Source organism: Physeter macrocephalus, chromosome 16 (genome assembly GCF_002837175.3).
Source record: "Physeter macrocephalus isolate SW-GA chromosome 16, ASM283717v5, whole genome shotgun sequence".
Lineage (NCBI taxonomy): Eukaryota > Metazoa > Chordata > Mammalia > Artiodactyla > Physeteridae > Physeter > Physeter macrocephalus.
Genome location: NC_041229.1, coordinates 64,315,917 through 64,328,368, shown reverse-complemented (window position 1 = coordinate 64,328,368; position 12,452 = coordinate 64,315,917). Strand labels below are relative to the sequence as shown.

The 12,452-nt window shown below is 56.5% G+C and overlaps 1 long non-coding RNA gene across 1 annotated transcript; it reads left to right on the top strand.

The window, feature by feature from the left end:
• Positions 1–2,415: 2,415 nt before the first annotated feature.
• On the top strand, positions 2,416–6,327 carry LOC114488071 (uncharacterized). Its single transcript, XR_003683770.1, has 3 exons — positions 2,416–2,668; positions 2,757–3,140; positions 6,107–6,327. It is a non-coding gene; the product is annotated as an uncharacterized lncRNA (long non-coding RNA).
• Positions 6,328–12,452: the final 6,125 nt, after the last annotated feature.

The following is a 12,452-nucleotide window of genomic DNA, read 5'->3' as shown; positions in this document are numbered from 1 at the left end:
CTGACCTCCAGAACTGTAAGATAATAAATCTGCTGTTTCAAGCCACTAAGTCTGTGGTAATTTGTTACAGCATCAACAGAAAACTAATACAGCATCATACAGATGAACTGCCATGATACACGAAATTACAGAGGTGTGTGTAGGGCACCGGAGCCCTGGGCAGGGATGCTGCACGGGGGATGGCCCAGGGAGAGGCAGGAGGGAGGCAGAGGGTGGAGGTGTTATGGAGGGTATGGGCTCGGTGGGGCTGGTCTGGGTTGGGAAGGAGTTGCTGCAAGGCCCTGAGGGGGGCACTCACACACACACGCAAACACAGTCCTGACACACAGGCAAGAGACAAGGGCTGCGTGTTCACACACGTACACTTACACGTGTACACACCCCGGTGACATAGGCACTTATACATGCAGACGCTGTCAGACACGGGCCCACCCATTGCCTCTGTCAACATCCAAATTTCCTGGGGGCAACTGAGTTTAGCAGGTGGGGCTGGGGGTCCCTGCCATGACCCCATCACTTGAGCCTCACCAAAGGGAAGTGACCAGAAGTTATGTCTCTGCCCAGGGCCTTGGTATGTGAGGTGCCATGGTCAGCCCTAATAAGGGGCACGTTCCCCCAAACCTCTGACTGTAGGATGGAACCTACTATGAATGGGCCCATCACCCCAAACTATGCGTCCATCTTTTCAGGCATTTGTCCATCATTCTTGCTTGCTGTGTGCTGATGCCTGTTCTGGCTATGCTGGACCCCAAGTAAAATAAGCCATTATCCAGACATGCAAGGTTTGATATCTAGTGTAATCAAAGCTGTGACAGGGTCGGGACAGCTAGGGACCTGTGGAAAGATGGGAGGAGATCCTAGTCCAGTCCTAAGGATCACAGAAGACTTCCCTGAGTGATTAACATTTACGCTGAGTTCACGGATGCAAAGGTGCACGGAGGAGGGCAGGGAAGGCAGTTAAACCAGGTTGTGATACGGTTTAAAAAGATCTCCCTAGTGAAGAACACACGGGGAAGAGCGAGAAGGGAGGGCAGCTCGCGGCCACTGTGGTCATTCAAATTTGAGAAGGCAGTGCGGCTGGATAGATGTGGAAGCCTCGGAGACAGGCCTGAGGTGGCATCTGCAGGACCTGGGGCCTGACTGGTGGGCGGAGGGGAGGGAGGGGGAGGGGCAGTCAGGACAGGCAGGTGGATGCCTGGGACACCTGCAAATGTCCCCAGCCTCAGAGGCAACTGCCAGGAGACAGGGAAGGATGGCCAGGTGGAGCGCGGATGCCCTGGCCCTGCCTCCCCAGGAGGCCACTTGCTGCTTGGGGGGAGCAGGAGGCACCCACGGAGCGAGGGCATGGGCAGCCCTTCCAGGCTCTGGGAGGGGTTCTGTCCCACAGTGTCAGGCAGGAGACCTTCTGCCCAAGTCACAGAGCCACCGTACCACTTGATGGAAAGAGAGACATGGAGTAGCCCCTCCCTGCTTTGCAGCTGAGGGGCCAATAGTTTAGAAAGGTTAACTGACTAGCCCAAGGTCCCACGGTAGCATCTGACAGAGCCAGGTCTGCACCCAGGCTTGTGTGACTGCATCCCCGGCTCATCCTCCCCGGCATCGTACTTCAACCGGGCCAGGGACCCATGACCTCTGCCTCCCCCTGGGCCTGGCCAGGCCACTTAGAGGCCACTCAAGGCCAGGACTCCACAGCCTCACCCTCCTAGGGCTGGACCAGGACAAGAGTTCCATCTGTGCGTGGAATGAGCTGGGGTCCTCCACCAGGAGGACACACGGGCCCTCAGCTGACTCACAGCTCGCACGCACGCCCTCCCCACACGGGTTGCCCAACCCACAGCTAGACCACCTGGAAAGCACGCATCCCGGGCTGGAAGTGAGGGTTCCTGCCTCCCTCCAAGAGGGGCACAGACCTAGCCCGCTTGTCCCCCACTGTCACACAGCTCAGCAAAGCTGGGCCTTCCAGGAAATGCAGCCCTGGCCAGAAGAAACAGAGTTCAGGGCTTAGAACCAGGATGCTTGTGTGATCCTGTGAGACCTGGTCCTGTCTGAGCCTCTGTTTCCTCATCTGAAATGTGAGGTTGGGCTCCTTTATCCTAAAGCTCCAGCAGCTGTGATGGATTTTTGCTCTGCTCTACAGCCCCTGGCCCCCCTCCAGCCAAAAGGTTGGACGGCAGAGGCCTGGTCCCTGCAGAGGGCCCCCGACTCCGGCCTCAGCACGTCCACCTCCTCACTCCCCACAGGTCCCCTGAGGTCCGGCGTGGCCCCAGCCAGAGGAATGTGAGCCATTCCCGGCATCTCCTCCCCTGTGGCCAGCCCAGAGAGGGGCTGGGGCCTCTGGGCCACTCTGACAGGAAATTAGCTGGGCCTGGCCTTCCCCACTACCAGCTGCTCCGCTGACCCTGACCCTGTGTTTTCTGAAACCTGATACTGCAAATTTCACAGCCTCTTCTAGGTTCCTGAGGAGGCCTGGCTGAGCTCCGTGTCTAACAGGCCTCCAGCCTACACGCAGCCTGCCCTCCTGCCCTGGAGACTCCAGCTCCTGCTGTGACCCTAAGCCGGCCCTACCCACTCTGGGCGAGTCGTCTCCCATCTGTGTGTGTGAGAGCTTCTTTGACTGTCCTCCTGAGTAGCAGGCCCTCTGCCCCCGTGAACCACAGCAGTGACACAGGTGGGGAACGTGGGGAGGGGGAGGGCTCTCTAGAAAGAGGAATGGTCCTCTCGCCAGGGACTTGCTTTTTAACTTTGCTCTTTTGTAGAAGGATTCTGAAAGAAAACCGATAAAATGCACCTAAGCCATCCAAAAAAAAAAAAGAAAAAAAAAGCAGAATCCGTGCGCGAAGGAGCTGCAACATGGAAAACGGGCCAGAGGCACGTAAGAGAGGATGTGGGGAGACCACTTAGGAGGCCGTTGTGGTCCAGGGAAGAAGGACGGTGGTTTGGATTTGGATGGGGCAGTGACGATGCAAAGCGCTGCACACGGTCCAAAGCGACTGAGGCAATAAGATGGGGAGAGATGTGGTCATCTGGCCACGGAGGCTCAGGGGGAGAGGTGTCAAAGGCCTCCAAGTTTCTGAGGGGCACAGCTGGCTGGTGCCTCTCACCGGGCGCTGGCCAGGGCTGCCGCCGGACGGGACAGGACGGTAAGTTTGGCCCCGGGCCCGTGGAGGCTGCCGTGCCTTTGGGATGCCCTCGCAGCAAGGAAGGGGCTGGAGGCGCACATCTGGGGGACAGAAAAGTAGGGACTGTCATCCAAGCCGAGGGCGAGAGCTCAGAGGAAGAGGGAAGAGAGGCAGCCTGTGGCTGCAGGGCACTGGGGGGAGGGCGGACCTGGCAGGAGGGGCGCCAGGGGTGCGGAGAGAAGCAGGGGAAGGCGGTGCCACGCACGAACGGAACGGAGAAGAGCCGGGGGAGAAGCCAGGAGTGCTGGGAGGGCTGGGGCGCTGTGGAGCCGGGGAGGGGCTGAGAAGTGGGCTCAGCGCTTGGCGTCCTGGAGGAAGCCAGCGACTTGACGGGGCGCGTCTGAGTGGAGGGTGGAGGGCAGAAGCCAGACTGGTGGGCGGGCAGGTACATGAGAGGGGAGGAAACTGAGACAGGCGAACAAGCAGCTCTCTGGAGGACGTTTACTGGGACTGGGAGGCAGCAGCTGGAGGGGATATGGGGTCAAAGGGGCTGTCTGTTCGCTTTTTAAGGCAAGGGAGACTTGAGCACGTTTCCATGTTGCTCAGGAGGATCCGTTGAGACACGAGGTTGGCACACCTGAGAAAGCAGGGGTGACAAACAGGATGGTTTGGGCCAGCAGGGGGCTCACCTGGGCTGCTCTGCTTGTCTTCAGCTGGGCTAGAGGGGGCACGACCCACAGCCTCCAGCCCAGGGCGTCCTCACTGCCCGCCCAGCCACACTGCGTCCCAGAGCTGCCGGGAGCAGCCCCGAGAGCCATCCTGGCCGGTTCTGGCCTGACAAGAACACCTTCTCTGGGATGCTGAGGTTAAGGAACACTGGAGTGGCTTCCAGCACTTCCGAGGGCAGTTCCTGAGGTATAGGGGGCATGCAGGGGTTCAGGGAAGGGATGTCTCTGCCCCGCACACTGGGCTGGCCGGGGCACTGCCCCTGATCGCTCCATGTGTCCGCCCCCCCAGCCTTCGCTGGCCAAATGCACGCACCTTATGGACCCCATTTAACCCTAGCTGTGGAGGGCAGGGATTGGAGGCAGCCAGACAGACAGTGCTGGGCGGTGGCAAGGGTGCTACACCTCCAGGGGAAGAGCCATGGGTCCCTAGGCCTACCGTGGACAGAGGCCTGTTGCCAGTGACAGGACGCCTGGACACCTGCTGGATGCCATCCCCATCCCTCCACCTGGCCTGGCAATGCCACCTTGGCTGTTGTTTTGTAGGACAATCCCAGGCACCCCAGAGGGCAGTGGCTCTCAGAGCATGGTCCCTGGACCAGGAGCACCAGCATCCCCTGGAAACTAGCTAGAAATGCAAACTCTCAGGCCCTACCATGGATCTACTGATCAAAACCTCTGGGGGCTGGATCCAGCAGCCTGTGTTTCACAAGGCTGCCAGATGATTCTGAAGCACCACTGCCACAAGGGATCAAGCCATCCCTCCCTCCATTCACTGTCCATCCATTAACCTAAAATTCACATACCCATCAATCTAGAGTCATCCTCTACCTGTCATTTCTCTATCCAATTTAATCATCTGACCAGCTACCAATCATCCCTTTTAACATTCTGTCCAGCCGCCTCTGCCCATCTGTCTGGTCCAGTCTGACCTGATGGCTCACTGGCCTAAATAAAGATTCCTTTATTCATATGACATGCACACCTAGTTATCAAGTCACTATTCTCACAGCCCATTTATACTAGAAAAGAGTATTTGCAGCTCTAGTACCTCCCCTTGCTGAGGAAAATGGACACAAACATTTCTTTCTGCATAAATCTTGAGGGTTATATCATATGTATTAAGTGAAATCAGTTCTACTTCCTTAACCCTGATTAGACCACAGCCTGGTTCTTGGGATTCCTCAACTAAGGCAACTGTGTTTCTGTGTGCACTATATATATATATATGCATGTTTGTGGGATATATGTGTGTGTGTGTACACGCACAAATACACGACCTGAGAACTTGAGTAGCTTGGCAAAAAACTCTGCCCAAAGAGGTTGTCTGTGTTCGAGGTGACAGACTTAGCCAATCACATGGTGCCTTCCCTGTAGAGGACGAATGTTAGGTATTACTGAGAAGTCAGGTCCCTTCACGCTCCAGACTCCATCCTGAGCGACAATAAGCTTTCGTTCCGTTAAGTTTCCCGTTAACTGAAGTTTTCCATCAAGCCTGCTGCTTGCCTCTGCTTTGGAGGAGGGGGACCCAGAGCAACGGTGCAGCTCAGGAGCTGCGGGGACCCCGGGCACCCGCCTCGTCCCCGTGTCATTACCCGAGACACCCGAGACAAGGGCGGCGGGGGCCACACCGCAGTCCCTCCTGGTCCAGGCTGATCTGCACGACCACCTCCCCGGAAGCAGAGCCTGCAAACACTGAGCGGGACTGAGAACCAGGAACTGCTGTGTCCACCAAACCTTCACTCCAGCCTCGCCCTTCCTGAGCCATCAGCAGCTCTAGGTGACGTTCACTCCCCACAGCTTCAGAGGTTTTCTTCGCCCCCTCGTCTGCTGCTCTCCCCCCGGCCCCACTGGCCGCTCCATCCAGGTCTCTGTGGAGGTTGGTCTTCCCCTAAACCTCGAACACTGGCGTGGCCCAGAGGTCACGCCTCGAACCCTTTGCCTGTCTGCACTCTCCTTAGATGAGCTCATCGTCCCCTGTCTTTAAATGCCATCTACATGGCACAAGCCCCCCATCGGGACCCCAATTTAGAGGTCCTTCCTGAAGCCCAGACTCTTACATCCAACTGCATCTTAATATCCCCCCTTGAGCATCAGTCTACAACGCAACCTGAACTGTGATGTAATGCCTCTCCCTGCACCGCCTCCTGCCGAAAAAGACAACTTACTTCTTCAGAAACGGGAGCTCCATCTTCATAGTCGCCCTGGCCAAAACTTTAAGGGTCACCCTTGACAGAATTTTCCTCTCTCTCACACCCACAGCCCATCCATCAGCAAATCCTGGTAACTGTGCCTTCAAAACACATCCTGAACTGGACCACCTGTCACCACCTTTGCCACTGCCGCCCCAGTCCACCTCCTGGATTTCCGCAGGAGCCTCCTAATTGCCTCCGTGCCTCCACCTCTAGCCCCTCCAGCCTGTTCCCAACAAAGCAGCCAGACGGCCCTTTGAAAATATAAGAGCCTGTCGCTTCCGTGTTGAACTTCCTCCAATGCCTTCCCCTCTTTCTTGGGGTAAAAGTTTAAGTCGTAACGATGGCTTGTAAAACCCTTGGTGATCAGTCCCTCTGCTAATCTGCCCTCACCTCCTACCTCTGTTCCCCTTGTTCACTCTGCATCGCCACACGGGCCTCACTGACGCCCCTCAGACGTGCAGAGAGGTCCCGCCTCCGGGCCACCGCACTTGCCATTCCTTCTTCCTAGAACACTCTTCCCCCAGATATCGTCAGGGCTCACCCCTCGCTTTGTTCAGAACTCCGCTCAAATACTCCCTGATCGGAGACATTCCCTGAGCATCCTCTGCCCCTCTCCACTCGCCTCCCACCTCCGCGCCCTGCGCTGCCGGCTCCCCAGCATGTAACCACCTCGCATGTAACTGCTTAGCGTCTGCCTCTCCCTTTAGAAAGCACACTCAGCAAGGGCAGTAACTTATTGTTCACAGTCTATTTTTCGGCACGTAGAAGCAATGCTGAGGTGCAAACAGGCACATAACCAGTCACTTGATAAAAACTTGTGGAAGGAAGGAGCAAGAGCAGCTGAGAGGACGACTGCTGGGCCATGAGGAGGAAAACCAAGCCAGGTGGGAGAGGAGTGAGTGAGGGCACCAAAGAGCAGAAGCGACCAGACCAAGAGCTGCTCAAGACACGGGGAGAAGCCACAGTCCCAACCTTCGTGAGGCCCGGGCGTCAGTGAGGTTTGCAGGGCTCCCAGGTCACAATCATCCCCTGCCCCTTTCCTGATGGCATGTGGCGGGGGGCGGGTTGTTCCTTGCAACCAAAACAGCCTTGACTTCCAACCAGCCACCCATCCACTCCTACTCCTAGCCTCCCAATCATCCAGACATCTCATAATTCGTCTACAAATCAAACAGTCCATGGGCCCCTCCATCCCTATAAGCATCCGTCAGCCTAACGTCCACGAATCCACCCATCAGCACATAACCAACGATCTCTTCATACATCAGCCTTTCAAAACACACATGGTAGAGCAGGGCCAGGTTATGAAAGGGTCTTGGGCACCAGGCTAAGGCAATCCAACTTTACTGCTAAATAGGGGGGAGTTATGGAAGCGGAAAGCTATGGAGCTTTTGAGCGGAAAAGTTATATAATCAGGTCTGTATTTTAGAAAAATAATGCTGGCAGCAGTGAACAAGATGGACTAGACGGGGTAGTCTTAAGGCAGGAAGATCAGTTGGGGTAATACTGCAATATTCTGGATGATGAAATAGGGCAGAGGCATAGCCGCTAGAGAAAGGAAGAGTCAAGCTGCAGACAGGGAACGGCCCTGCAAGCAGGCCTGCCCAGATGGGGGACCATCTAAGAGGCCTTGGTTGGGCACCCACCAGAGGGACCCAGGCACCGTGCTTGCCCCCGCCCTCAAGTGGGGCTGTGCCTCCTGCACATTTGGCCCAAGACATCCAGGAGAGGCAGTTCCCAGGGGCCCAACCCAGAAGCGGTCCTTTCTGGGCCCATCTGTAGAACCCTCTGCCCTACAGCTCAAGCCGCTGACATTTGAGTACTCAGTCACCCACCAGCTCTAGTCTCACACTTCAGCCCTGGCTGTGGAAAGCTGGGGCCTCTTCTCTGTTAATTTTCTCCAACTCCTCAGAGGCTGGGCCTCAGGCCCAGTGAAGTCACGGTCTGGGAGGCAGCCCTGGCTCCCTGCCCGCCCACGGAGGCTATATTTGGAGCAAGACAACTCCCTGCAGACACAGACTCGGGACCCACCCTGCAGCACTGCCCCAACCGATTTTACCGAGTTTACAAGAGTTTCCAAGCAGTGTGGGTGTCACTCACATCTTCACGTGTTTGTTCATTTACTCATTTGTTCACTCATTTATCCATTCCACAAATATTTATTGATCCCCTGGCACGATGCAGCAGGATGCATGGCGGCACGTACACGTACACGCATACATATGGGTGCCTGCGTCTAAATAGGGAAGGCAGAACATACTCTCGGTGCCCTCCCTCAGGGTTCAACAGCTCTGGTGACTCAGAATCAGGTGCATGCAGCGTCATGCACCTGTGTGCATGTGCGCGCAGGCACGTGCTCTCAAAGGAGGCGGCTATTACTCAGCCGCATGGCGTCTGCGCATACTTGTGTGGATGTGTCTGTGTGTGCAGGCGGAGCGGAGGCTCCTGCCCCCAGGGGGTGAGGGAAGTGGTGATGACTGACTCAGCTGCATACGGTGACTGAGCGCCCGCAGGCCAGCTATGACTTTGTGGCCTTGCTCACTTGCCAAGCCAAACAGCCAGTGCTGGGTGCAAATATTCTATACAGAGGAAGAGAAGGTCCTGAGCAGGAGAGACTGAGCAGCCTGGACGCAACCCCATTTGCCCCGGGGCACCCCACCTGCCCCTCCACCTCAGGTACAGGGCCCCCCATCTGGAGGCTCGGGGGCCATGCCCCCCACTGACTCTCCAGTACCCTCACCCCCCAGTCCCAGGTTGGCTCACATCGCGTACCAGTGGCCCAGAGGGGCGGGGCTGCCAGCCCAATCCATTTTCCCACCACACAAAAACCCTTCTGTTTCCACCATGATTGCATCTTTCTCCAACATCCGAGCCCAGTCGTGGCTTAGCAAGCGCAATCGGGAAGCTTTTCTGACCTCTGGGGCTCCAGACCCACTGCCTGGGCTGCTGCCCTGCCCCTGCCTGCACCCCCATCTCCTCATCTGTGTCCCTCGCCCTATCTATGCCCGCTGTCTCTCCTTATCTGTCCCAGGGCCTATCTTTGTCTCTTCTCCAGGCAGGCTGTCTGCAGCGGAGGCTTCACAAAAGCAGAGGTGCTGACAGGGAGGGGGTGTGGGGAGGACACTCCGTGTCCTTTCTTGAGCCTTATTGGGAAAAGCGAAGTTGCTGCTCAGGGCGCAGGCTGGAATTTCGCCCTGGATGACCTTGCTCAGTTTGCTGGGGCCTCCCCGGGGACAGCCGGGGTCAGGCCAGGCAGGAAACAGGCCCCTGCTTGTTGGCTGCTCCGCCTCCCTCCTCACCCACTCTCACCCCTGCCGGCAGCCTCCAGCCCGCACAGGGCAGAGGGCTGCCCCCTTTCCGAGGCGCCTACGGAAACAGGGCCCCGGGCTGTGTGCCCCGGGGGGGGGGGGGGGGAGGGGCGAGGCATGATCAACATGCCTCCGGATGCCAGCAGGGCCCTCCTTAGGCCCCCAAGAGGAAACCCCCAGGGGCTGAGCGGGAATGGGGGCTCCCACCCTCGCCCCACGTGGCCCCCAGGCCGGCCTGAACCTGCCCGCACACGCACGTGCTGGGAATGGCTGGGAGCGGCCCCTGGAGTCGGGACACCTGGGTTTTGCCCCAGATCCCTCGTGACCTGTGTCCCCTTGGGCAGCTGCCTAACTCTCGGAGCCTCACCTTCCTCAGCGGTAAAATAGGAAAGCAGCGCCAAGCTTCCAGGTTGTTGAGGATAAAATGAGCTGATGGCAGGGCTCGCTCCCGGTGGGCCCCGCGCCTGGGGGCTTCCTCCACCCTGGGCCCCCGCCTCGCCCCCGCCGGACGCCTGGCCCGAGCCCGCGAGAGCCGCGGAGCAGAGCGCCTGGTCCAGGCAGGACCCGGGTCTGCGGCACACGCCTGCCCCCTGGCGGCCCCGCGGGTCCCCGCGCCCCGCACGAGGGCTTTTCCCCACAAAGCGGGGACCTTTCCCTGCCTCCGGGCCGGGGCCGCTCGAGAACCTGGTCCGCTCGAGGACTTGGTCCGGTGGCTCTGGGTGTGGGATTGTCTTTGCGGGGCGGGTTAGAGCGCAGGATTTTGTTCTCTTTGCATCCCTGTCCATTTTCCACATTGTGTGGGTGTTACCTTGTGATAAGAAAAAATCTTACAAACATTACTGCTTTTTTAAAATCACATGGAGCCTGTCCAGCCAAGGGAATTCTGGAAGTTCTGGGTTTTCTAGCGTCTCCACTGTCATGAAGTCTCCCAGGATTGGCTGGAAGAAAGGAAACTAAGACTTGCGTCATTGGAGTTGATGGTCCACCCTCTGCGTATGCTGGGATTAACTTTCGTTAAGAAGAAAGGGAAACGTGTCGCCAACCTCAGGACTGGGTGGGGTAAAAGCCACCAATGAGAGGAGAGTTGTAGGGCGGGTCAGTTAAGCGCTGATGGTGCCCGGGGCGGGGGGGGGGGGGGGGGGGCTGGACTGGGGGCATAATTGAGACCACGATTTATTTCAGAAAGGGGCTATTAACAAGCCAACATTTACGAGGAGGCTGCCTGTCCTTCCCAAGCACTGGGCTTGCCTTTGGGAGAGTTCATCACAGCTGAAGCGCCCGTGGGAGCCGTACCCCACTGGTGTTGAGGGGGAATCAGCAAGAACGTTAGGTGAGGCCCCAGAAGCTACAGTGGAGAACAGCTCTGGCCACCACAGAGAAAAGCTGAAGTGGCCACAAGGAAGACACAAGATCTCTGAGGGGAAAGCAGAGCCTGGGGTCCTTGGGGGTCTCCTGGGAGGCAGCCATCCCAGGCCCTTGAGATCCACTTTGCAGCCTGCTGGGGCCCTCCAAGCAGCTGGTGTGACTGGGCAAGTGGGAGCCTGGCTGGGAGGAGCCTTCACTCTAGGCCCTCGCTTATTCACTCAGAAGTGACACCTGCCCGTGGAAGTGTAGCCCCCGTGACTGACCTACCTCAGTCACCTGTGGGATTTCCTCAGCACTTACCAGTCTTCCGGCAAAATCCTCATTAGGGGACCTGCCCCGGCCAAGATGGAAACCCCTCACCACAAGACTCTAACGAAATGCACTGAGACAACACATCAGCAGGGAGTATGTCTCTGCGAAGTGGAGAAACCTGAGCCGGTTATGCATTCCCTCACCGATGAGGGACAGATGTGCCTCCATGTGTGACACCCTTAGAAGGACATATTCCCTCTGAGAACACAGACTCTGAACCCAGCTCACCCAAGGTTGACACCGCAAGGCAGAACCATGAGTAGGACCCAGGTCTGCGTCACTCCGAAATCCAGGTTCTTTCCAACTCAGTACTTTTGAAAGCCAAGCACTGACCAGTTAGAATCTCAGGCTGTGAGGGCAGCCACGCTAGAAAGAAGCCATTCACGCTGTCCCTTTATCTTACAGCTAATTGTGCTGTGAGGAGAACAGGGCCTTGGGACTTGGGGATGAAATCTTCTACCTTTTTTGGATTCCCTGCATGTCCCTTGTGAACAAATATTTCAGGCACGAATGGCCTCCACATGGGAACAGAGTGCCCAGTCGGCAGCGTGGGGCAGTGCCTGGGGGGATGGGGCCTGGGCTCTGGAGGGGGCTGCAGGATAGGTGAGCATGGCGGTGACCGCAGTCTGGGCACCCCTGAAACCAGCCTGTGGGCTTACAATGCATCTTCCCAGGGGAACCAGCCCAGGATGGTCCTGGCTGACCCACAGGACGGGTAGAGACTTTGAGAGCAGAGGAGAGAACACATGGAAGACAGGACCCCAGGGAGGCTGCTCTCAGAGACCCACCGTGTGAGAGAGCGGCCAATACATTGCAGGAGAAAAACCCAGAGCTCACCTCCTCTCACGAGCACACCAAAATTACAACTATCTGCATTACAACCATCGGTGAAAAAGACCGGAACCTACCATAAAAGATCTTCTACAACTAAAGACATAAGAAAGTGTGGCCAGAGCTGCTCCAAGTCTTTGCTCAAAACCCATCAACACCCACCTTTAGCAGGAGTGTCCCTGCTCACAGCCTACCAACGCCCCCCATACCCTTTAGCAGGAGTGAACATAAATCTTTAAATTAAAGGGTCTAGAGATGAGAAATGAAACTACTCACACACAAAAAAGAAAAACCAGCAAAAGTGGATATTTAAGTTTATAATCTAAAAGCTCTCCTCATTTAATCCTACTCTTCCAGAATCTGGTTAAAAAAAAAAAACCAACACAGTGTTAACTTATACCATACGTTCAATTTGCTCTGTCTTCTGGGCTTCAACAAAGAAACACTGATGGCAAATTTAAAATGTGACTAGCTCCTAATTTACCGCCTCTGTAGAGCTTCTATGTTTTCAACCAATGTTCTGATTCTAGGCTTTTATTCTGTTAAGACTATATATATATATATATATATTTTTTTTTTTTTTTTTTTTTTTTTTTT